The following is a 26,566-nucleotide window of genomic DNA, read 5'->3' on the forward strand; positions in this document are numbered from 1 at the left end:
TAATGCCAACATAGCTCATTGAAATGTTACTGAATTGAACTGAGAGAGGTAGAAATCCAAAGAGAGAGACAGAGATAATTGTACTGTATCCGTCTCCAGTAGCCTTAGTGTAGACTCATTTCTGTGTGGTACAAACGGACACAAGTTTTGGAATACACAGTAATAGCTTATGGGTTATCTCTCCATCACTCCATTGCTGACAGGATGGACCTTTCAATGCACATATAAGCAAATACACATATGCAGCATTGCCTTTGTCGCTCTCTTGGCACTTCTGTTTGACAAAGAAAAACTACACACATTAAGTGACTGGAAAACTGGTAGCTTCAGCCACTACCAACAGCATATCATTTGAAGGGAGTGAGAAGAGAGCTACACAACCACAGTCGCAAAGAACTGCATGTACAGGAGCGAATACACTCGAAATTGCACGTCATTGGCAGGACTGGAAACACCTTGATTCATGGCACAGCCAGAGATGATGTGTAAAATGAAAGGAAGCTCTTCGCTTTATCACCCCTTGTAATTGCAAGTGCACAAACGACACAAACAAATATAAGCAAGCCCTTCTTTCTATCACAATGCACATGGATAGAGAAACCACCAAAAATAACCTGCTCTCTATGGTTGCTAGGACATGGCTGGGTCATTTGAGTTTCCCCCGCTGGCTCCTGTCGTTTGTTTACCCCCACACTTCCTGAATGCTGATGGTAGATAGTTTCCTAGTTTGTACAAATGAAGGGGGGTAAAAAACAGCACACTGCTCTGAGGGGCTGCTGCACGATGCAGGAGGATTAAGAGTAGGATAAGAGAGGGCCCAGTATCCCAGTACTAACAGGAACAGCACTGAGGGGGTCACAGGAAGTCCACATGGGATATTCACCACCAGAGGATGGTGATGATTATATGTGTATATCAGAGGAGGAAGACAACAGCCTCCACTCCTCTGAGGCTTTTTGTGTTACCCTGTCATGCAGTTATTACCACAGTTGCAGCATACCTGTGCGTGCCCTATGTGTAGAGGCTGAGTCCTTGCTGCAGCGACCCAGGGTTCGAGACCCTTTGCTGCATATTATCCCCTCTCTCTAGGGTCCTCACAGGTCCCAGTGGGTCCTGGGTTTGGGTCAGGGGAAATCATGCTCTACTGAGAAGAACTTCTTGACAATTCAGGTACACAGGGAAAGCATCAACAAGTGGTAAAACAGACAAGTGGGAGAAGCAGGGGTATTATTGCAGGTGAAAGTAAGAACAGCAGCAGTAAAGAGTAGAAAGAATAGTCTGGTTGTGCTTGGGGGGGAACACCCAAAGATGCTAAATCTGGGAAAAGGACACAGTTTATAACGCAGCACAAATAAACGCCTTGCCTTTCAACAGTCCATTTGAAGTGCACTGCCAGCACAAAACCTTTGCGAGATCAGTCTGCCTCTCCAGAGGGATAAAAGCCAAAGGCCCCATTTCAACAAGCCTCTCCTGAGACAGACCCCTATTCATACGGTCTCTGAATGCTTTGGTTGTTGCCAACCACGCGGTTTGTCACTTGGCAAAAAAGAGTTTTTGAAAAGAACTTGCCAGGGATGAAGGATCTATGGCTCAGGTTCACTGTTCACTGGTGTTTGTCTATTTGAGTTACACGATAGCAAAAAGACAGAACCATATGTTATCATTCCTGGATCCTCAGCTGCATTCGCCCATCCATCTCAAAACTCAAACACAATAAGATGGAGGTTAGCTCATATGACGCATTACAAGCTGAGAGAGAGTCTGAAGAACACATTAAAAGTGCCTGTCACAGCTTTCTATTCTACTTAGGAGCTAGTTTGAAGTGTTCCATGAAGTCATTACGTGATTGGAGAAAAATGCATGGGAAGATATAGAAGCCAAATTTAGCTATCCACTTTTCTTAGCAAGAATTATGAGGGTGTTGAGCTTATAAAATATTTTATTGTCTAGTAATGGGCTTTGGTTTTAAATAAAGTGAGATCACCTGGCAGGATCTTTCTGATAATGTACTGTTCAGACCATTTTTTATTCTTCAGATCAAACAATTTATAGTTTAATTGCTTCCTATACCGGCAGGTGATGACAGGATAAGAATAGTACAATATATTTGATGAAACCCCTTGCTCAAAACACTTAGCCCTGCCCTTGCTGTTTTGCCTTTACATCTCAGGAGTAGGGTGTCCTGATTCTTGTTGAAATAGAGGGGTAGAGGGAATTAGTAAGGGCTATGTGGCTATCTCAGTGGAGGTTTGTTAAAGGGCACACAAACTGGGGGATCTGAGAACTCTCTGTTGTTTCAATGTATTATGTATGTATTATTAGCACAAGTGTATCACTACTAGTTTGCTGATATCTCAGTACCTTACCATCTAGCTAGCAAACATTACACTGTTACTGTTGATTTGTGCATGACAGTGTTTTCACTAGGATGCAACAGTGGAGGTGTCCGCAGGGTTGAAAATCTAATATCGACCATGGAGGGCAAAACTACATAAATTCCTGAGTTGGACTTTAAAATTATTGCTGTAACTCTGCAAACAAACATTTGCCACTGTGTCCACTATGAAACATTAAATTGCTCCTATGAACACTGCTAGTTGGGTTTACAGTTACATACTGGGGAGACAAATGAAATGTTTCTAGAGATGGGGGGGGGGGGTCATGACCCACCTAGCCCCTGGGATTTGACAAACAAGCTATTATTTTATGTGTGACTGTTAACATTCACTAGCTAGCTGTCAATTATTCTTAAATTATTATCTGTAAACTCGTTTTATCTAGAATCTACAAGATCAATCAATACGCCAGTGTTGAATGATCAGTGTTAATTTACTTGAATTTAACAACACTTTCAATGATGACTTAACGTTTATGATGATCTTTTATGAATATTTACTATGAATAATTAATATCTCTGAGGCCCTCTGTCGATTGTTTTTGATAGACAGCTGTCACGTCACTGTGCCTTTTGCACACAGTAAGGCCTCCAGAATGAGGAAAACAGTGGGTGCATGTGGAACATTTACTATCTCTAGATCAACATGGATCTTCCAAATGTTGTTTATTTCACAGATCTGGTTCCAAATGGCTGCATTGCTGTTACGTTAATGTTCAACACTCATGACGTTGCAGGACAGTTTTTTTCCCCTTCTGCGAGAATGATAATCATGAATTCGTGTTCAGCTTTGCTTGCTTCATACTTAATGCTTTTCTCCTGTGTGTAAATTGGTCTGGATTTGAAGTGTCAGTAGCAAGGAAAAATACAGCTTTAGTTTTTAAAGTTATAAGAAGACATCGTAAAGGCATATGACTCCTGAAAGTTAACTTAAGTCCAACAGTGATGTTGAGGCACTTGGTACCGCTCTCCAATATCAATGCACACTTGTAGAGTAGGACCCAAGGTTGCTAATGTTTTAGTCTATAAAGCACCGTTAGTGGCCTGGCAATGTTCTTTTATATTCAGTGACTTGATTGATGATGTTAAGTTGTGAACAAATTGCTAGCGTCCATTCTTTTTTTTTTATCTCCATCAGATAAATGACAAATGGCATTGTGAGTACCACAATTGCCATGGTAAAGCAAGAGACATCACCAAAGCTGAAGACAGCATATTAGATATGCCCAGTCGCATCTGTTTACATAAATGAAACTGATGACAACTGAAAATGTTGAGTGTCTTGAGGGGTTGTCTAATTTCAACCACTACCCTTTATCTTTTTAACAACAACCCTGCTCTGAGGGGCAAGGATGGCATTCAAAAATAAGGGGTACCTTACTGTACAACATGACAATGATAAAGAAAACTGGAACTCACAATCTATATATGCAGTGTCACACAAGGTAATCCCCTCTGTCAAATTACACATACTGAACTAGAGCAAGTCTAATTAATAGAATTTTAGAATATCCAGCTCTGGAGACGTATTCCTCAAGGGCAGCCAAAGTAAACCCACCACAGCCTGGCCCGGTCTCATAACTCTGTGTCACATATCAATGTCTTGATCTCAGCCCCCGTCTGAAATGAGTTATTGGTAGAGAGTGCTTTTTGCCAGGCTTTTTTATCGCTGTGCTGAAATGCACGAAAGCTCTCCCCATTCTGAGAAGATAAACTGCGTAGTTGAGCCTGGCTATAAGCGACACACAGACAGCTCAGACAAGCAGTTTGGGACTCAGAAGACCAGGCAAGGGAATGTCACTATCACTGCTACCACAAGAGGTTGCTGGGAGGAGAGGGGTCTCAGAGCAATGGTGGGGCTCAGCCTCTCCGAGCCTGAAGGACCCCAAGGGAAAAGTCATTCCAGAGAGCGGGGGACTCTCACGGACAGTCAAGAAATTTTCCCACAATCAAATACACAAACAGAACTGCAAGGGCCAGTGAAAAGGACCCTTGTCAAGCAAGGAGATGGAGGGAGGGAGGGAAAGAGGAGGAAGATCTGATAGTTACAATAACACAGCCCAAAGACGAACATCCTATGTCATATTTCTTGTACAGAGGCCCCTCACAGTGAATACACTCGATTGACAAACACTGTACTGTGAATGTTATTCAGTGGTGCAAGCAAGGACTCGACTTTATTCCAGGCCTGTTAACCCTTTAAGTAAGCTTAAGCAAATCATTGAACCTTAGAGGCCTGGTTTGGGCCTCTAACAGATGATTTGGCCAAACCCACACCGTTCACCGGAAAATTACCTCATTAAGGTAATCTGTTTTCAGCAAAATCCATTGCTACAAATACCATCTGCCATACCATCTAAATGACAGGTGTCAGGCCACTGAGGACATCTGGATTGTTAACGTTGAGGAGTTTAGGCTAATTTAGGGCCAAATTGATCCTGGGAAAACAACAATACATGTTAAAAAGAATCTGGGCCAAATGATTTGTTGTCAGTTTGATAATGGAGACTCAATCTACTCAATTTGCAAGTAGAGGAAATTCTCAGGTCAAAGAGGAGCTGGCTGCTCTTGCTTTAAGGGAAAACAAAGCCACATGATCCCAAATAGATACTGAATGCCATTAGTTACCCTGCCCAACATGTCAAGATAATTTCATTTAAAGCACATAATGACAAGCTCTTTGTAAACACAATCCATTTCCTCGAGGGCCAGCTTGGCAGCTGGACCAAGTCGTGTGTCAAAGCCACAGTTAACCATATGTGGAGTATATTCTCAACAAAAACATAGGTTTGATCTCTGATACAAAGGGCTGCATCTATTCTGATCACTTTACACAGCCTCTTTTCACAATTCCTTACTGCAGTTTTAAATCATGATAGGAGAAATCATGAGGAGAAAAACTGCTTTGAGGATACACCTGGATAATAAGAAAGCAGAAGCCAGAGGGAGTTGATAGCTTTGTGTTTTGACTCTTTCGGTGCGCTCAATCAAGACTTCAGTCAGGTATCCCACTGTCTTTGACCCAAGCCAAACTCACCATTTTTTGCCATGTGATTGATGTCTTTCTCCTGAAAATCTAACAGTTACATCCTGAGAAAATGTGGCATGCAAGCCTCCTATTTGAGTGGGTCGGCAAAAGTCTTCCAATTTCCTTTTATAGAAGTAACCCCATGAGCAGGATATCGTAGCCATTATAAATAAGAAGCTGGAATGCAGAAGGGAAAAAATAAACATCCAAGCGGCTCCGTTATCTACACCCAGCTGTGTAGTTTAGAGGCCGATCCTTGGAGATGATGTCACGCTGGCATTGTGTTACTGTTAAAATAGTGTTTCTATCATTTTGTGTGGGTACTAATTCATTCAAGAAAAGGCAAGCAACACTACTAAATGAGGAGCTTGAATTCACATGGGTCAACCTTAAGTGAAAAATTTTAACAAAGCCAGAAATGAATGCCATGTCCCATGGTGAAAGTACCAATGAATTGAGAGTAATATTAACTAGGCACTTGTGAATACAGACATGTTGTTAAGTGGATGAATGTAAGTGGACTTTAGTGGCTCAAAAAACAAAATCACAGTGGTCAGTTATGTCTACTGGATACAGACCAATAGGTCAAAACAGAACATCTCAGAATCTGAAAGAAAATTTTGCTTAAGAGAACTTTAAATGAGTATACCTCAAAGTAGTGTTGTACTGTTGGATTCAGGTTTTGAAGGGTACCAAGGAGAATGGGCTAATGCAGGATAATCTCCAGTTTCAAGCAAATTTCAGAAGCAAAGGAAATCTGGGCTGTGGAGGTGAGAAGAAACCTGCAGCCGAAAGAATACGGGGGACTGACGCGCAGGAGGTTTAGTAAACGTTTCCATATGTGCTCAAGATCCCAAGTGAAAGAGCTGCTTTGTGCTCAGCGAGGTAGCACGTGCATAGGTCCCAAGTGAACCCCTCCTGCTTTTTATCCCTTCATCTACTGACAAAACCTATCTGACCCTCACTCATTAGCTCAGGGTAAAAGAGCTCAGATGCCTGAGTTTCAACCCTGTATCCAGCAGCGTATTTTGATAGGAGCTAATTGCCTGTGACTGAATTAAGACAGGGGACCGAAACAACCATTGCATTGAGTTAGTTGACTACAGGGTGAAAGGACAAAGGATGGAGAGGTAGGGGGCAGGGAGCTGTCAGGAAGTATGGACATATTAGGATATTCTCATCCTCCATTAACCCCAGTGCTAAATCATTCCTAGTGATGTGAAGTGATTCTTCAAGACATAGAGAGACAACCTTACATGAGCACCTGCTCCCTGTCTGTTTAGTCTTGATATGATTGAAGGACCCATCACCCTGCCATCATGCACACTTCATGCAAAATACCATCTTTACTGTGGCCTCAAGCTCCCCTCCACACAATCAGAACAATGCATGGTGAAACCAAGAATTAAATTGCCTGTAATTTATACCAGTGGTGGAAACAGTAAAGTCTAATCAGGTAGTCAAGGCAGCAAGCTACTGTTTCCAAAATCACTACAGTGGGGAGAGTGCATAAAATCTGGCTATCAATGATACCAATTGTACAGAACTGCGAAAACCAAACTTGTGTCTTTCCTATAATAAAATGTCTGGGCTCCTGATATTTTAATTAAAGTTAAACTCTCGCCAAAAAGCGACCAGGGCTTTATTTGTGATTGAATATGCAGCGGTAGACAATTAGGGAATGTTTTTAATCTTTTGAAGATCACTGATCACACAATGTCAGATATCGTTCCCCATAAAAATGTAAAAGAACATATCCCAGCCAATTCCTGCGGTCTAGCCATCAAGGCCGGAACTTCGATACCGCGATTTAAGAAAAAAATTAAAAATTCATGAGGCCACTTTATTTGATAAATAAATAAATTTTTCACATCAAACTTGTATTTAAGCTCCACTGTGCTTTAACAATGAAGTAAAAACAGAGTTAACATGGTAAATATGCCTCTCAACACAAACAGAAAGACATGTAGTCATTACTCTTATCTTCCAGTAGTTAAATGACAGAGCTGTTGTTCTCATTGGTTCACTTCTAGGCTGCTTCCACAGACTGATGCAAAACTAATCATTGTTTCATTTTTCAGCTCTATTTTGTGTTTCCACACATTTGTTTTTTCTCTGCTCCAAACCATGGATGTATTATGGTCTAAAAGCGCACCACCGCTGTGGCGCACACCGAGCAGCTGGAGCAGCTCGAGGATCAGCCGCGTTCACATAAATGGACCGTGAGCTCAATTGTAGCCGCACCGAGACCCAGTGCATGCTCTGGCCCGCGTGTAACGCCCACATCGGTCCCAACAGGACTCGACATGACACCCGCTGAGGGCAAACTTTCACAGTACACGGCACACTGCAGTGGAGGAAGAACACAACATGTCCTGCAGTGTTTTGTTTAATAGTTCAAACTGAACAAGATGTTTCCTCCTTCAACCAAGAGGTATGACACATGACCCATGGATGTTGGTTTTTCCAAGAAATTAGTGTCATTTAGAGTCTATAACTTCACATAAACACCATGATAACCAGACTGAGATGCAAGAGGGATGCAAAGAACAGAAAAGGAAAATAGAATTTGGAAATATACAGATTGTTGAGCTGAGATGCCAGTTAATTTACATTAAGGTCATATCATAGCACTGCTTCACTGGTGGGTAACCCCAATCTGATACCAGGGCTGTCTTACATTCCGGGGCTGTCTTGCCACGCTACAAATCTTCTCTGAATCAGACTCTTCACAACAAAAGACAGCCTCACTACTGTATGGGAGACACGGACCACACCCTGTTGCAACCACATATCAGCAAACCCTGCACACACAGTTCCTGTGGCTGGGACCCACTCTACATAAGTTGGGACCAGGCTGTTCATTGAGGTTAAAACTCACGAATCAGCTACTATTTCTCTTTTAAATATATGCATTTTTTCATTTCAAATAAATGTGTCAAAATCTGTAAATAATCTAGCATCACCAATAAAAGAGAGGAGCATAATAACGCATTTTGCCGAGAAACATCACAAACTGGAATGACTTGTGCACAAGGAGCTGTAGCAGGTGATTAAAATATCCCAGAACATCATTGGTACTGATCTACTGAGTATCAGTAATATCAGTGGAGATGTTTGCACAGAGCTCAAAGTATACCAATAGACAACACCCACCCCACCCACATTCTGTGTGTTCAACCTGCTGCTGTCCCGCAAGTGATACAGAAGCATCCCCCTCCGTACCACCAGACACCAGAGCAGCTTCTTTGTGAGATGTGTCTTAAACCTTTCATGTGCAGTTTTTAGGCTGCTTCTGTGCATGTACACAATTTGTCACTGACAGCTTGCAAAAAAAATTAAAAAGCAATCAATTTAGTGTCTCTTCAGAGGTTTGGCACTCCTTGTGCTGGCCTATGTGAGTATGATTCGTGGTGTGAGAGTATGGTTACCCCCTGCTGCAAAAACAAATCTGCGAAGCAGACCAGCTTCACTATTTTTACATGTACTCATAAATGAAGGTAGTAGTAACATAGGAGAGGTGGGACTTTGTTGGGGTCGTAACCACTTGTTTGGGAGGAGGAGGGGGGGCACACTTTTACCAGATGCTGTGTCTGGTATAGGATTATACCCTCACAGCTAATTACTCCCAGACTCTTTCGCTCTGTGCCAGAAGCTCTTCTCAGATACAGTAAGCTCCCTGACCACCACACAAACAGAAACGTGGGTAGGAGTAGAAACTGGCACAATACCTTACACTGTAAATGTGACTTAAGCGTAGAAGATTGAGTAAAGCCAAGCTGTTGATACAACATACACTTATCTTCTGAAAGAAGAATCTGAAAATGTAAATGAGAAATTCATAGCTGTCAATGCTGAAACAAAACAGTTCAGTCAAAAATCTAATTGAATCATGATCTTAAAGTCAAGAGTCAAATCAATTGGGGATTCTTGACCCCCTGGTTAGGGATACAGAAGAAAAAGTCTGCCTTGGCTCAGCTCCTGCCATGTCCTGCCCACCACGCCAGACTCTCACCTTACAGCCCCAGTTGGCACAGTCAACTGCCAACCAAAACATCTGGCCCTGGTGGAAGTGAGTACGCCTCAGCCTCAGTGGCTGGTTGTGAACAATGGCCCTGTATTTCCCCTGCTGCATAGCCACCTTTTTTTTTCCATGGCAGAGTAGTTTAGACTGGGCACATTCTCACACCACAGCCCCGTGTGGCCAATACCTGGTATCACACACGCAGCCACCCTGAGCTGACCAAGGCTTTCAGTCACCCTTCCGCCACAGAAACACAACCAAAAGCTCTGTCAGCATGGGCACAGCCAGGAGTAGATCACCTCAGCCCAGTGGCCATGTTAGTCTTGGATGACGGACCTATTTTTCTTCCCTCCCTCCCTTCTAAAAACACACAGGTAGTAGGACAAGGATGTTCACAATAATCCAAACAGCGGACCTAAAAATACTCCAGCCAAATTGCTGGAACAGCTGCTCCAGTCTGACTACAGAGTAAACAGCCAAATATTCCTGTTTTTTTGTGTGTGAGCAATTTGGTGCTGAACCTGTGAAAAAGCTTAAAGTGTATTAAAAGCTCAATGGATTGCAGCTCTGCTATAGTGCAGGGCTTCTCAATAAATTCATCCAGTACTGACATCAATTAACCAAGTCTGGGGCTTCAGTGGGTAGCCTACTGATGCCTGTAAAGTATGGACATTACACATTGTTGAGAATTCCTTCAGCTGCCTTACACTGACAAATCCACTAACTCCCAATGGGTAAACTAGATTGAAATGTCATTTCTATGTCTTAATCCATTTCAATCTTTTCACCCATAATCATCGTTTTTACTTTGTTCCCGCTTTTTTTTCTATTTCTCTGAACTGGCTAAAAACAATAAAGGATAACTGTGGCTTGTTTGATACTCGTAAGAAGTGCAATTTTAATCCACTAAGAGGAACGTAGCAGATACTAAGCACTCCTTAGGAAAAGTTGTGTGGCTGAGGAGGAGGGGATAATTTTGTGCTTAGCATGCCGTTGTGCTTGTAAAGCCTCAACAACTGACCGAGAGGATCCAGCGCTGCATCTCTGCCAGATGTTCAGCGAGATTAAAACAGCTCCTGATGCCTATCAATCCCATAAACCGACTAGCAGTGGGAGCTTTCGCATGGATGCTCCAAAGTGTGCAAAGTATTTGCCTTTGCTTTGCCGTACATTTGGTACAAAGCAAACTGTTCAGAAGCTGAAAGTGACGTGAGAGATGATCAGCACTGTCTCGATTCATTTCTAATATTTAGACACACCTGTTTCATGTTACAGGAGCAAATGTTTTGACATGCTGATGTCTGGATGGAAAACACAACCTGAAATGTTAGTGCAGCCAAATTTAGCTCAAGAGAATAGGAACAGCTGCACACTGCAAGAAGAGTCGATCACGACAAGGAATGTGTGCTGACATTCAGTCTGAAAGAGCTAACTAGAGTCTAACTAGAGCATATCATTCAAAGAGGCGACAAGTTTGTAAGAATTTTAGTTTGTAAGAATTTTACTGTCTTTTATCAAGATATTGACATTCAAATTTCGTAGGAGAAAAAGGCAAATGGAAAAATGGAAAAGTAGGGAGAAATGACTAAATCTTTAAGCACATTTGAGCGAAATCTAATCATAAAACTCATCACCTCAGATGATGTCTTCTTGTCAACAGACACTTCTTACAGTGTGACTGGGGTGTGCAGTGCAGTGACGGAGCAGCGCCCTCTCTGGATGCTCACAGAACCTACATGTCTGTCCGTTCAGCCTGATGAACATGCAGCCGCCTAATATCGGGGTCAAATGCACTGCGCATCATGCCAAGGCTGCATGTAGTCACATCATCACAGAACTCTATCAAGAACCGAAAATGTTCATATTGTCACCATACGGCAAATCCACTGAAGAAGAACCGATGGGAGCAGGCTGTATGCAGAAATGCATATAAATGATCCAATATGCATCTATACGCGGTCAGTAAAGTGCTCCACTGGAACTGGAAACGGGTGCTATTAAGTCGTGCATCACGTTTCCCTTTAATATTAATGTAACCAGCGAACTGGAAGGCTTCAAATCAAGTGCTGGATCTTAATTGGCATGATAAACGGGGGGAAAAAAGAAAAAAAAAGAAAAAAAAAGAAAACAGCAGCCAGCAAAACAGGCTTCCATCTCACACCTTCTGTCTTCATTTCAGTTGCAAAATGAGCTGCTAGCACTCGATCAGAACCTCCACCGTGTCGTTTCCACACGGGCAGTGTGTGAATTCGCAGCCGATGGCTCGCCTCGCCTCCACGGCTGCTGAAGAGGGAACTGGGGGGTGAGCACCATCACACGGCGCCGTCACTTCAGCTCGATTTACAGTAAATTCGTCAACTTACCTCCCAGCTTCCTTGCGGAGAAACAGTCACTGCCCGGTAATAATAATCCCTTGTCGCTGTCACCAAGCAAATATGACCAAATCGAGTCCTTCTGCGGGCTGAATATACAAAGAGCCGATACCCTGCGCTGGCTGTACGGGGCTGCTCATTCAGCTGAATGATAGTGGCGAGTGAAGGGATTGACAAATCGGTCAAAACAGCAGCACCACGCCTCCCCTCTTAAAGCTACCGCACTCTGTCTGTCTGCCTGTCTGTCTCTCCTGTGTGTGTGTGTGTGTGCGTGTGTGTGTATGTGTGTGTGTGTGTTTTGGGGGGGGCGGAATCCCAGTTTTCCCATTTCATTTCATTAATAGTGAATTATCTCGGTCATGTTGTCATTGATACCAGTCAATAACCAAGCATCCAATAACATGTTACTGCACTGCAAATGTTTTCTGGTTCCAGCTTCTTACATGTGAGGATTTGCTGCTTTCCTTTGTGATTTAGGATAGTAAATGATGATGATGTCACTTTGCACTCTGGTGAATTGTGACAAGCATTTTTCAAAGGCTTTTGGCAGCTTATGTGTAGACAAGCAATTTATCAATTAAGGGAAAAGTTCACCCAAAAATTTAAATTGATTCATGATCCACTCACTCCATTCCCGGAAAGATTCGCAATCAACAAAACATTTCTGGAGCTTCACAGCAAAACGGTGTTGCAGTATTCCCCTTAACAATGGGAGTAGATGGCAACCTGTTTAAAACACTAATAAACAAAAATGTTATATACACCCTTATTAAAGGTGAAATCTTCAGTGTAGATGCCAAAGGTAAAAGCAAGTACCCTGTCTGAAGTGGACACTCGGCCAGTTGTTGAGTGTGTAAATACATTTTTTCCAATTCAGTTTGGGTTCTCAGGGCAGCCAGAAACTTTAGGAAGGAGGAATTAACTACTTAATTCTCATTTTGTGTGAACTTGAAAATGACTGGCAGAAGAATCTGTAGTGAATATAACTGATCCAAACAAACTGAAGTTATTTTGAACAGGTGCAGATTTCATGTTTTAAGTAAGGTACAATAATGTCTCCCAAAAATAAAGGTCTTGCTGCTGTAGCTGCCAAGCATTTAATCCTCTGAAACATGAAGAGAGAGTATGACTGGCTGTGTTTTGATCTCCTCACAGCCTATAATCCTCCATTAATTGCAAATTCTGGGCATCCACTTTGACCTGGGCTCGAACATGGACATCAATACTAATTTCATGTGATTGAGAATGAAATGAGTCCTGTTGTGATGTCGTTGGGTAGAGTATGTGCGATCATTCCTCTGAAAGAAATTGGTACTGAAGGTCCTTAAACAAAACTGTCAGGATGTCACAGAAGTGATGAATGTAATGGGGACTCAGCAACTCAGTGCCACGGAATTCTGACTGATAAAAGTGAGAATATGTTTAGAACCTGGCAGGTCACCAAGACACAACTGCAGCCATGTTTTCTGTCAGCACATAAGGAGTATATTCACTTGTCTTAAGGACTGTTACTTTAACCTGGGAAAACAGTTGTATAATGTCATCAGTGGCTGCAGAAGAAGCTCACTAAAGTTTAGACAAACTGCTGTAACCCTGGTAATGTTGCATTCAGATGCCCTATGGGAAATGTAGGATAGAGTATTTTTAGAGCTTGACCAATATTAAGGAAAACTCAGCAAACCTTAATCTCTGCAGGTTCATCACTGCCACACATAACAAACAGCAGAATGGTCAGACAGTTAAAACCATCTTCAAGGTTAGAGAGGACTTATGTTTTTCATGATTTGCTTTTCATGTCATTTAAAGAGCAGTTGAAAGAAGTAAAGGGTTTCTAGCAAGCAATTTTATATGGGGTAAAAATTAAAGCAGAAACACAGCTGCTCCCTGTATTGTTTGGGATTCCTTAAATTCCTTCATGTTATTAGCACGAAACAGCTTTGAAAGCTCTTACCACATACAGAATAGTGTAGCAGTCAATGTTGGTAATTTGTGGTCATTGTGCTTCCATTCAAATAAAAAATCCTGAAAAACTGTAAAAGATAGCTTCCCAGGTAGCCAAAATCTTCTGGCCAAGATCTGGCCAACAACCCCCATAAGTTTGGAAAACAGATGAGGCTATGTCCTTTGGAACAAGAGGCCAGTCCAGGTGCAGACCAGACTGTAAAATCTGGAGCAGCACTGAGCCATCAGTAGAACAGATGAGGATTATTTCATAGTCATTTAGCCCAAAGGTAGGTCGACCTGGAATCTTCGCTTTTCCTCACATTATCTCTGGTACAGGCAACTCTCTCTCATAGAGACGCTGCATTAATGCTACAGCGGTGGTTCGTCAATTCTCCATCGTTGGTCATTCACACAGAACAAAGCACCACTGGAGTAAAGACAAACTGCTGTATAACTCAGAAAGCTGTGCTGCGGCTCCTAAAGTGACGTGATGATGGCGTCGGTGTGTTTCCCAGGTGTCCCCCCTGTCAATCTAAACCTGCAGACTGTTTATAATCTGTAGTGATTGAGAACCTGGCCCCATAAACATCCTGGAAAGAGAAAGAGTTAAGTTTTTTGCGCTAAATTACATCATTACGTAATCACCATCAGTAAACAGGTCGCTGTGTGACTCTGTCACTTGCAGGGAAGAAGGCTGTTTTCTGGGGGAAAGTTCACTTAAGTCTCGGTCAGGAGGGCTGACCATGGCGGTGATTTTTATCAACCAGAGTTCTCAACGGGCCTGAAAATTACAACCTGACCCGACCCGGCCTGCAGGCTTTTAAGCCCGAACCCGACACACCAGCATGAATAGTCTGCCCGAATCGACCCCCTGCGCACCTGCATTGTTTTCCTCAAGGGTGAATTTGCCTGTTGCAAGTTTACTTTTACCCAATTCCATCTTCCCCAGTCAGGCTGTAGGTGTGAGTACGTCACGCAGCGGCGTCAGGTCTGTGTCTGCCCCTCCCCATGAAGCAGGCAGCCAGACTTACTCTTCACCACACGTGAACAGCGATGATTTCACAACAAACAATATATAATTTAATTTACAACCTGCAAGAAATGTGTTTTATGAAATGTGTTTTATAAAAAAGCAAGCCTGAGGCCCGAACCTGCGGGTCCGGTCAGGTTTGTCGGGCTGGCCCGACCCATTGAGAACTCTACTAGCAACACCACCAGTGAGTGAGTTTAAGGTTTTTGCCGGTGACAGACGCTGTTTTTCTGGCAGAAATGTGATTAAGCGTCGGTAGGAAAGGTGGGAAGACAGACGCTGCTCCGCCTACAACTGCGTTTTTTTTTTTTTCCTCATATAAGTTACCAACGACAGTTACAGTTACTATGTTACTTTTGTTTGGTCATGTAACGCTAAATTAATCGTTAGATTAGTTGACTAATCGAAAAAAATAATCGCTAGATTAATCGTTTAAAAAATAATCGTTTGGGAAACCTCTAGTATTCTGGTGTTAGAGTCATGTATGTAAAGGAAATGCTGATGACCACAATTACACCATACTTGAAATTGAAAGGTGAAAGCCAGCTTGGTAAAAGACTTGATTAGAACCAATATTGTGGCCATTTTGACACACAAGGTTCAGCCATGAGGTATAGGACCAAACAAAAGGCAGTCCTGTTCTAAATGTAAATGTCTTTTGTTCTGTTGAGTGGTAGAGGTATATATCAGACACATCTTTCATTTTGAGTTAACATCTTGAAAGTTGCTACTTACTGGAAGTCAACCACCAACACACTCTCAGAGACTGCTCCACAGACACTTGCACTTGTGTGTGTGGGTGTGGGTTTGGTATAGTGGACCAAACCACCGAGAGGCATATGACAGGTACAAAACCTTTAAAAACACACTGTTTTGCATCTGCCATAATTTCAGTGTAAGCTATGACAAAACAACATATTAACCATCAGCCTGGTAAAACAAAGCCAATCACCAGAATAAATGTCACAATAAATGTACATTTCTGCAAACCATGGATCTGTTGAAAATGTTCATTTGACAGCTGAAAAATGTCCCCACATTTCATTAAAACTAGGCAGTTGTTTAGCTCTTTCAAATATTGAAACACCTTCTTGAACAGTGGTCTCTAGCTTGGCAGCCAGCTCACCTAGCTGTCAAGACACCAGTTACTCCTAATCTTAATGTGATTGTCAGTATTGTACATGCATTATAAAGCGCAATATGACGTGTAATGTACAAATATCGATATGATACACATTAAATGTACCAATCCAACATATCTGAAGTTTGCAGAAACTTAAAATGCAAACATTTGTTCTGGCAACTGGGCTGAGCAAAACAGTGGAGAGTAAAAATTTTAAACATGCACACAAACACAATGGTCTTGTAATACTCTGATTCAAAACAACACCATATCTGTCTTTCATTTGGAAGGTAGTGTTTTTGTGATCCTACAGGGGACACAGGGCTACAATTTGAAAAAAAAATGAATACCTGAAGACCACTATCTCAAAGGAGTGTGCAAGCTTCCTGTTTCACCTCCACTGACATGCTCTGAACAGCTGACCTGTTTGGCTGCCACAACACAGAGGCTCTCTATTGTCCATCAAACTGCATGCTCTGCTGCTTTTTGTCGACTCTCCTTTGACACACACACACACACACACGCACACGCATATATTATCAATTTTCTAATCCACTCCATGTGAAAGACAGAAAGAGAGAGTGAAGTTCAATTATACCTGCAACATAACTTCTACATTTGTACGTGTTTCCCCTGCTTCCTCCATCATTCTCCGTTTTCCTCCCTTTCCTTCATGCAATTTGATGATTATAATATAAAATCCGAGAATCAATAATATGCCTCTCTGTCCTGTCTCTGCCTTGTGTGATACATTCCCTTTCATTTCAACAAAGCCTCCCTACATTTCTCTTTCTCTCTGTGTCTCATGCGTACGTGCTTGTATGTGTGAGTTTGAAAGCATTTCATAGCCAATATGGACACCGATGTTGGCAGAAATATCAATTTTTCAAACACAACTAGAGGAGCAATGACATTTGCATTGGTTTCTGGCTAGTATAAAAAGCAAAACAAAATAAAGCATTGCCCTCACACACACACACAGACACACACACACACTCTCATCTCTTCTGTGTGGCCTAATTGAAAGTGACACAAGGCTACTAATCAATACACAAACCCATTGCTGCTGTCGAAATATCTTCAATAAACTATTCCTATTCCTGTTTTTGCCAGCTTCTAGACAAATGCATTCAAGTCTGATGTAGTCACAGTGTTTGTATTTATAGCATTATGCTATGAAGTGGTAAATAATGCATAGTTGATGCATATTATAATGCGCAATGCTTATGGCACAATTTTCAAACAGAACACATTCCCTTAAAAAAATATTTTCATTTAAGTGGGCTTTAACTATACCTCTTAAACTAAAAATGAGTAAGAATGCTTTAGATATACTTCTATTCTTGCTATTGACACATAGTTTCTAACCCTATGTCTGTATTCATACTGTGTGTCTGTTGGTTTTTTTTGGAACTACTGTAACTAACATAACCTAAAATTTTAAGTTCACTGACAGTGTAGATCACACTATAGGTGCATTACTAAATAAAACTTTGATGTAAACTAGTTATGTCCTTAGACTTAAAGTAGTAGTACACAAGTACACTACATGTACATTTTTATTAGTGTACTTACTACATCAAGTAGTCTTGGGACAAATACTTGAACTGTATTTAAGTTTACTTGACTTAACCGTAACTCTTTTTCATGAGGGTCATATGCATTGTAAAGCAATTCAGACCACTTCATGTTTTTTTCTGCACTGTTTTCAAAAGCAGAAACCTTTTTTTTTTTAGCATGGATCAGCCACCTCTGATGTGACACATCACAGGGTTTTGCCAGCGGTAACAGTGACATAACACAGTTTATTGTATGAGGAATGGCATGCAACAACAGTAGCCCAACGCACACAGTCCTGAATAGGATTTCAAAGGCAGAAGAGTTCAGCACCACGAGGCATTTCATTGTAAATCTACCACATTGTGGAGGAGAGGAATTTGGATTCTAGAATCCTCCATGGCAGCAGGAATTCTGCAGACCTGTAGGGGCTCTCATGTCAAATTCCCCTTCAGCTCGTTAGCCAGAAAGCATTCCCGCTATTCTTACATAACGCCGTGTGTGCTGAACAATCACCTGGACTTGGCTTGTGTTAGGAAGTGGATTTGGACAGAGGGTTGCTGGCTCTGCTTGGTCATCACTTGGAGAAGATGGAAAAAAGTGGATTTATTGTGGAGTTTTTGCCAGTATCTCTAATATATTACAGATCTTTTAGCAACTGAATTTGTCATTCCAGCTGCAAATAATCCTCCAGTGCTCTTTCAGCCCTGTTTCTGATTTCATATGCATTCATTTTCCCTCTATGCCTGCCCTCCCTATCCTTCTTTTCCTGCTTACTTCAAAAGTTCACAAGAACATTCCACCTCTCATTAACATTATATGTTTTAGTCACACACATTTTTGTCTGTTGTTATCTGTCCTTTGTGCTCTTGCCTCTCCTGTCTACTTTGACAGTTAAGAGGCAAAGACGTGGGCTTGCTCAAACCCAAGTTTCTTCTATTTATACTGTGCAGTAAGAGTGGTTAGCTCTGCATTCTGAGCTGAGGCCTTTCAGACCTGTGGAGGGAGGGGCCTAATCCACCCACTCTCCCCACTGCTTAGCACCGCCAGGCCAGCAGGACTGCCCAGCTATGACGCTGCCCACTGCCCAAACTCCTGACCACATGCAGCTGGGGTGAAGAGATGGTGAGGCAGGAAGGAATGGACGGGGGGGAGTGAGAGTCCCATGACAAGCATATACATAAGGTGTATGAAAAGCTATGTGTTTTATCCATACTTGTAAGTGAATTACAGCCTTTACGTGGACATAACTTCAGAAAAATCTTCTCCACAAGTTATTTTTAGATAAATGTACACAAAAGTCAGAGGAGTTGAGAATGAAGAAAATAATGGTTTTACAAATGTTTGGTGGTCATTTACACAGATGGCTCAAGAGGAATTCCAACAAGCTAACGTAAGACACAAGAGAGATTTACTGGACTGCAATCTGCAAAATGTTGGACATTGGTCCATTATGCAACAATGGCCTTAAATTTCCCCTTCGCTAAAAATTCCAAGCATGAGAGTTGCTATAAAAGGAGAGGACATGCATCATATTTTCCAGGCAAATAGATCAGTTACATATGCTGGCAGTAATTCCGTGAGTATTTTGATAAGTATTATCAAGTTGTTATGAGGAGGTATACAAAGAGAGTTAGGAGAAAAATAATATTTGCCGACAGCAGGAAAATTAAACTCATGATTATCCTCAAGAACAAGGATGCTGCATTGGTCACTGCATAGTGCAAAGCAAAAGTACTGAATGAAATGCTGTGTGGAAATGTTCTTTTTTTAATGAATTTTGGTAATACTGTGACATTTAAATAGGGATAAGTTAAAAAGAACGCTTGACCCCAAAAAATGAAAGTTTTGTTATTTTTCATCGGCCCCATGACGATAGAAACTCAGGTGAAGTTTCCCAGTAAACAAACATTTCTGGACCAGTTACCAGCATTGCAGCAGCACTCTACTTAACAACTGAAGCAGATGGGAACTTGGTCGTCCACCATAATCCAAGTGTCTGGAAGCCCAAAGATCCCAAATTGATTGGAAAAGATGTTATTTACACTGTTTACTAATATTCACTGTAGCTGATAAGCTAAAAGCAAGTTAGCAAGTACGTAAAAGTACGCAAGTAAGTACCCTGTCTGAAATGGGCAATAATGTCTTTCCAACTCAGTTTAGGAGTCCATTGCTTCCAGAAACTTTGATTACCTGGGGTGATGTGAATCGAGCCATTTTATAGCTATACATATTTTTTTTACATTTGAAAACAAATCCATATTCAGCCTGAATGTAATGGGTGCACGAACATGACCGTGTGTCCAGGGTACATGTAGTGTCTCAAAAATCAGTTTGAAATCTTGGGGCTTCCTAGACACTTGGATCACACCGGATGAGCTGTAAAAAGCCTTTGTATTCATTTTTATATTTCCGAGTTGTTGTTTTTGTATGTTTACAAGCAAGGCCTCAGCTACTTCAGATTTTTACATGAATGTTTTGCTGTGAAGCTCCAGAAATGGCATGTGGCGAACGAAAACAAAAAGGAGATAATGACCGGATTTCATTTTTGGTTGAACAGTGAAGCATTTTCTGCCCTCTGTTTCTTTCATGTTAAGGAATGTCAAACAATAAATAAACCTACACTGGATCGTATTGTACATTCAGACTGCATTATGCAGAGATTGCATCATATTTAGGGCTGGGACGACGCAACGTCGTAGTTGACATAATCGACAACATAAATTCGTCGACATGAATAATTTGCGTGGACGTGTTCTAGCTACATGTGAGATGCTTAAGTTACATATGCATGCACCACATATACTCAGCTATATTGTGTCGTGTCGACGTGTCATCCTAAACAGAAGGTGGTAGTACCCACGGAGGCTGAGAATAGCCCCTCTCACACAGAGACACTGCATTAACACCGCAGCGGTGGTTTGTCAATTCTCCGCCGTTGGTCATTCACACAGAGAGAAGCACCACTGGAGTAAAGACGAACCGCCGTATAATTCACTCAGAAAGCTGTGCTGCAGCTCCTAAAGAGACCTGATGGTACACGTCATGATGATGACGTCGGTGTGTTTCCCAGGTGTCCCCCCTGTCAATCTAAACCCGTGGACCGTTTACAATGTGTAGTGATTGAAAACTTGGCCCCCTAACCATCCTGGAAAGTGAAAGAGTTACGTTTTTCGCGCTAAATTACATTATTACATAATCGCCATCAGTAAACAGGTCTCTGCGTGACTCTGTCACTTGTGGGGACGGAGGCTGTTTTCTGGGGGAAAGTTCACTGAAGTCTCGGTCAGGAGGGCTGACCATAGCGGTGATTTCTATCAACACAACCACTTGAGTGAGTTAAAGGTTTTTGCCGGTGACAGACGCTGTTTTTCGGGCAGAAATGTGACGAAGCGTCGGTAGGAAAGGCAGGAAGACAGACGCTGCTCCGCCTGAAACTGCCTTATTTTTTTCCTCTTATAAGTTACCAACGACAGTTACAGTTACTGCATCGCTTTTGTTTGGTCATGTAATGCTAAATTAATTGTTAGATTAGTCAACTAATCGAAAAAATAATTGCTAGATTAATCAAAATGCATATACTTTTCCCAAGTCCTTGACTTTTCTTCCCACAGATTGAAATATGCTTGATGTCACTCCATATATGACTTTTTGGTCATCCCTAAATCCATCTGACAATATTGCTAGTCTTGGAGATCCATATACGGTATTTCAAGAATGCAGACTGAAGTCTGATATGCCTTGGCCTAGCAAGCATAACAGAGGGCAGAAGCCTCAGAGAACAACACATAGCCAAAGCCCTAAAGAATTCCCTTGGACCCAGCTACTGACCAGAAAACTGCGCACTGGAGGGGAAGGCAGGAGAGCTACTGCAACCCCACATGAAAAAAAGCATGGACTGGAGTGCTTGTGACTGCCTGAGACACTCAGCAATTTGGTTAGGGCTGCTCCTGGCCATAATTGAAATTACATTAAAATATATAGGCTACTTAGATATGTGTCTCAAATTGAAATGGACATGATTGCATGGTAAGTTTTGTTTTCTTTTCAACAACACTCTGACACTTGTAAAAGTGAAAAGCACTCATACAGATAGCATTTGAGTAAAAGTCTTAAAGTATCTAATGCATTTAGGGATCACATTTTCCTGCCACACTGTCAGGTAGGAGGAAGTCTAGTAGTAAGTCAAAAGTAGCTACCCTTGCAATTTAGTATCTCATTAAAGTGGCACTTATCAACAGAATCCCTTAGTAGCAATAGACCAACAAGGAATTTTCATCAACTCTGTGGAGTTCCCCTCAGCTGTACAGTTTAATTTAATGTCTTCTGGCAAAAGTGTACAGCCCTCATCAGGCAGTGAAAAGTTCAGATACACCAAAGAGCAGGCACAAACACTAGTTGGTGAAGGTATTGGAGCTGCTAGCTGTTAAAAAGACACATACGTCCCACAAAGGGTGGTGACCAAAACAGCTCAAAGAAGAGTGAATAAATGAAATCTAATGTTGCTTCGTACATGTCATATTGTAGATAGATATTTTCTTGAAATTAACTGTTGAACTACCCCCACAAAATGCATCATTGCAGCTTTTAAAGAGTTCTAGTCACTGATCCGAAGTTGTAAGCATTTAAAAATCTGTGCTTCTAGCTCACTAAACCTCTTTATTAAGGAAAAACATAACCGACCCAATCAGCAGAATAAAGACTTAAAGAAGAATTAAATACCATTATAAAACTGAAAAGGGAATTAAATTATACACAAAATTCACCAGTAATTTGCTCTTCATGTAAAAAATGAAAGACTGTTATTGGTGAGTTCTGAAAATGCTCCACACATGCTCCGCACACTTACAGTCCTTACAGACACATCATTGGTAAGTGTGGGCACTGGAACTGAAGAAGTTATTGCTTCCTCTGTGTCAAACATTTTAAGAGCAGTGGTGACATGGTAAAAAAAGGATATATACACCCTACACAAGAACGTACATGTAAAAGGTCAGTGCATGGGCTGACCTCTCGTCACCATAGCTACCAGAACAGTTATTCACTCTGAATTTAACTCTCTGAGCACCATTCCTTCTCTGGCTCGAGCACCCAACCACTTTACAAATGCACTAACCTTTTCCCAGGCTGACTCATTATTAGAGCTGTCCCAAACGATTAATTTTCAAACGATTAATTTAGCGATTATTTTTTCGATTAGTTGACTAATCTAATCATTAATTTAGCGTTACATGACCAAACAAAAGCAATGTAGTAACTGTAACTGTCATTGGTAACTTATAAGAGGAAAAAAATAAGGCAGTTTCAGGCGGAGCAGCGTCTGTCTTCCTGCCATTCCTATCGACTCTTCGTCACATTTCTGCCCCAAAAACAGCGTCTGTCACCGGCAAAAACCTTTAACTCACTCAAGTCGTTGTGTTGATAGAAATCATCACGATGGTCAGCCCTCCTGACCGAGACTTCAGTGAACTTTCCCCCAGAAAACAGCCTCCATCCCCGCAAGTGACAGAGTCATGCAGAGACCTGTTTACTGATAGCGATTATGTAATAATGTAATTTAGCGCTAAAAACGTAACTCTTTCACTTTCCAGGATGGTTAGGGGGCCAGGTTTTCAATCACTACACATTAAAAACGGTCCACGGGTTTAGATTGACAGGGGGGACACCTGGGAAACACACCGACGTCATCATCATGACGTGTACCATCAGGTCTCTTTTCAGCTTTCTGAGTGAATTATACAGCTGTTTGTCTTTACTCTAGCGATGCTTCATTCTGTGTGAATGACCAACAGCGGAGAATTGACGAACCGCCACTGCAGCATTAACGCAGCGTCTCTGTGTGAGAGGGGCTATTCTCAGCCTCCGCGGGTACTACCACCTTCTGTTTAGGATGACACGTCAACGCGACACAATATAGCTGAGTATATGTGGTGGATGCATATGTAACTTAAGCATCTCACATGTAGCTAGAATACTCAGTGTGACTGAAGGTGTGGTTATGCTAAATCTTTTTGATGGTTTGTCTGTATTTGATTGTGTTTTGGCAGTAAACATGGTCGCCACGAACCCAGTGTTCAAAACATGACTTTCCATACACCACTGCATATGTATACGTGTGTTCACATTTATCATATGTGTAGTGAAACTAAGTGGCTTACAAAGTCCTCCACAGATTGTTTGTGTGCTGCTTGTGTCTGTCATCAGACTACTCTTGCACTGAAATCAAGCAGGGGCAAGTATTTTAATGTGTGATCTTCTTGTGAGCATTTATCTAATGGAGCTGGGTTTTCTAACAAGGACTGTTGAGATAACTCTTCCCCTGAAGAAGAGCAAATTTTCTTATACTCTGTTTTCATGTCATTCAAGGCTGTTCATATGAGAAGTATGATGTTATTCAAGGGCGATGTGATGGCAACATGACAAAGTTCAAGATCATGTGTATATTTACAGCAAAGACGGTCTGCCTCTCTGTTAGGTCATGGTTAGATTTTCTTCACGCTGCTTGACACATGGGTGATCCTGATGTAATGGTAAATGCATTGAACTTGGTACAAAGTCATCTTTCAAACATCCAAACAGAATTGCAATCACAAACCAAACCAAACAGTCTGTCAAGACAGTGTTACACACACTCCCAGCAAGCAACTGAGCACACCTTTTTGATTAAATGCCAGGACAGTGCTTGGAGACAAAGGTGGTGAATGCTGGCATAGATTACTGAAAAAACAGGTTTTGTCTTTGCTGCTGTAGCACAAGTTGTTTTTGCCTCTAAGGTTATACAAGTTTTGAAATGAACTTGAAGCAAGTAGTTTCAACCTTTCAATATATCAAAACAGACTTTACTGTATCGCAGTCATTTCAGAGTTGATGAAGCATGTCCTTGTGTGACTGTGACTGTGTACATGCATGACTGCACTTGTCAGTATGTCTGATTATCATCCATGGTGACAATGCCATTGTGACACATACACACAAGTGTCACCAGATCTTCCTGTGAAACCAACACAGGAGGAAAAATGAAACAGTGGAAATTATTATGGGAAATCACAGATAAAAACCTTGGAATTAATAGTAAATTACCTCACTTTGCCTAAGGAGAGAATTCCATTGGTTTGCATTCATGCAGGCAAAGCTTTTGAAGATTAAATACAGAGTGTTTTTGTGACTTTTTTTTGTGTGAAAGAATGTGTTGCAAGAAGATCTGAAGTCTGTTTCCGTGTGTCCGACTCATGCAGTACAGTTGGTCGCCTCTTCTGGGGTGAAACCACAGCTATGTCAGCTAAAGCTAAAGACAACTCACGGACCAAAACAGGATATTACAAAAAGAGAGTTCACAGCTCCCTAACAAGCCCAGTCCAGCCCTCGGTTAGTGTTTACTGCATGCACTTTTCTGTCAAGGAAACAGATTTAACTGCACTGTATACTTGTTTTGTAGAAAGTAGACGTGGCTGCTTCCTTCTGAGAGCTCATGGCACTTATCAAAAAGGCTGCATTATGTATGAAAAGGCTCTATCTTGATATCATGTGGTATAATGTATATATTTGTTGCCATGGCCTTAATGGGGAAATAGTTTCCTCTTTGTGTCCATTGGTAAGAAAAGGGGGAGATAGTGTTTAAGCAATCAGAATTTCTGCAAACAATTACTGTTTTTCATGTGTCACACTCCATGAAAAATATCTGATAAAGCAAAGGTGAAAAATTTTCAAGAAAATGTCCAGTCCACTTGCCTATGATATAGCAATTAGTATTACCATGACCTGGATGACTGACTTTCATCTGTATGACTGGATCTTCTCACACACATCCAGTAGTGACTTCACTACCTTCTGAAGGACTTTCTATAGTTTGTACTGTAAAGCATGTACATTTTGGAGGTCTACTGGAGAACCAACTGTTCAGAAATAATAGTTACAAAGCAGGGGCGTCACTAGACCAATTACTGTACTGGGGCACAGCTGGGGCACAGATAATTAATTTATTAATTTTCTTTTTAGCTCTTATTTATCATAAAAAAAACATAAATAGTGCTTCAAACTATACAATCATATCAGATTATGCTGTTGTCTGGATCTTTGAATAACCATCTGAAATGAACTGATGCATTTGGCCTACTTGAAAAAAAGGAAGCGCAAATATTTATGTCAGCAACCACATTCAAATTGAAAATTTAAAACAAAAAATAAAGCACTCCTACAGCTCTGGGTTCGAAATCAAAATAATACATTATGTTACAGGTCCCAGTCACAGGGACCGAGGTAACAAATAATAAAATGCCTCCAAAAGACCACAGAAGAACTGTACAACATCAAATAGCTCTTCCATTACTCTAAAAATAAACTGCATGTTTAGCTGCCTGGCAGACCACAACACTAAATTATCCATACCATACAAACATACACTGACGAAAACAGACCAAACATTACCATATCAACACAGTTTCTATCAAGGCACTCAGTGTGGAAAGCTGGACCACAGGCAACTGACTCACATTCAAATCGCATTTCATTTTCATTGCAGTATTCATTATAGGCTAAATTCAAATAAACCATCTCATCAAGGTATCACTAACTGCAATCATTAAACTGAATCGTATATGTTTTAATCAGTGTATCTTTACTATTAACACATTTTTTCATTAAAACTGTGTATTCACTGGTGTATGCCGTTTCTCTAAACTATCATCAAAACTTTTATACTCTAATTTGTTATCGTGTCTCGTAACCAGAATACTCAGTGAGCCCGATTATCTGTTTATACGAAGCCTGTGTGTTAACCTTAAATATCAGTCTTGTATAAAGTACTTGAAAGCGATACTTCAGCAAAAGTACAAATATCTTACCAGAAAATGAGGTTGGTAGAAGTTAAAGTCGCCTTTTAGAATATCACTTGAGTAAAAGTCTTAAAGTATCTGACATTTACTGTACTTAAGTATCAAAAGTAATTTTCTGATATAAAATGTACTTTAGTATTAGAAGTAAAAGTACAAGTATTAAACAAAGTGAGCAATTACAATTTTGAATATGAAATTTATTGTGGCTTCTGGACATACTGTGTTTTTATTCAACTTGGAGACCAAATCTGTGGATTAACAG

General features: G+C 41.2%; 1 protein-coding gene across 1 annotated transcript in view; it reads right to left on the reverse strand.

The window, feature by feature from the left end:
• The window catches only part of daam2 (dishevelled associated activator of morphogenesis 2), a 115,592-nt gene extending 103,624 nt beyond the window's left edge, over positions 1 to 11,968 (reverse strand). The window contains exon 1 of the mRNA XM_037071886.1: positions 11,811 to 11,968. The gene's annotated coding sequence lies outside the window, so the exon portion shown is untranslated. The remainder of the gene's footprint in view (positions 1 to 11,810) is intronic.
• Positions 11,969 to 26,566: the final 14,598 nt, after the last annotated feature.

This window comes from Acanthopagrus latus, chromosome 16, assembly GCF_904848185.1.
Source record: "Acanthopagrus latus isolate v.2019 chromosome 16, fAcaLat1.1, whole genome shotgun sequence".
NCBI classification, from domain to species: Eukaryota; Metazoa; Chordata; class Actinopteri; order Spariformes; family Sparidae; genus Acanthopagrus; species Acanthopagrus latus.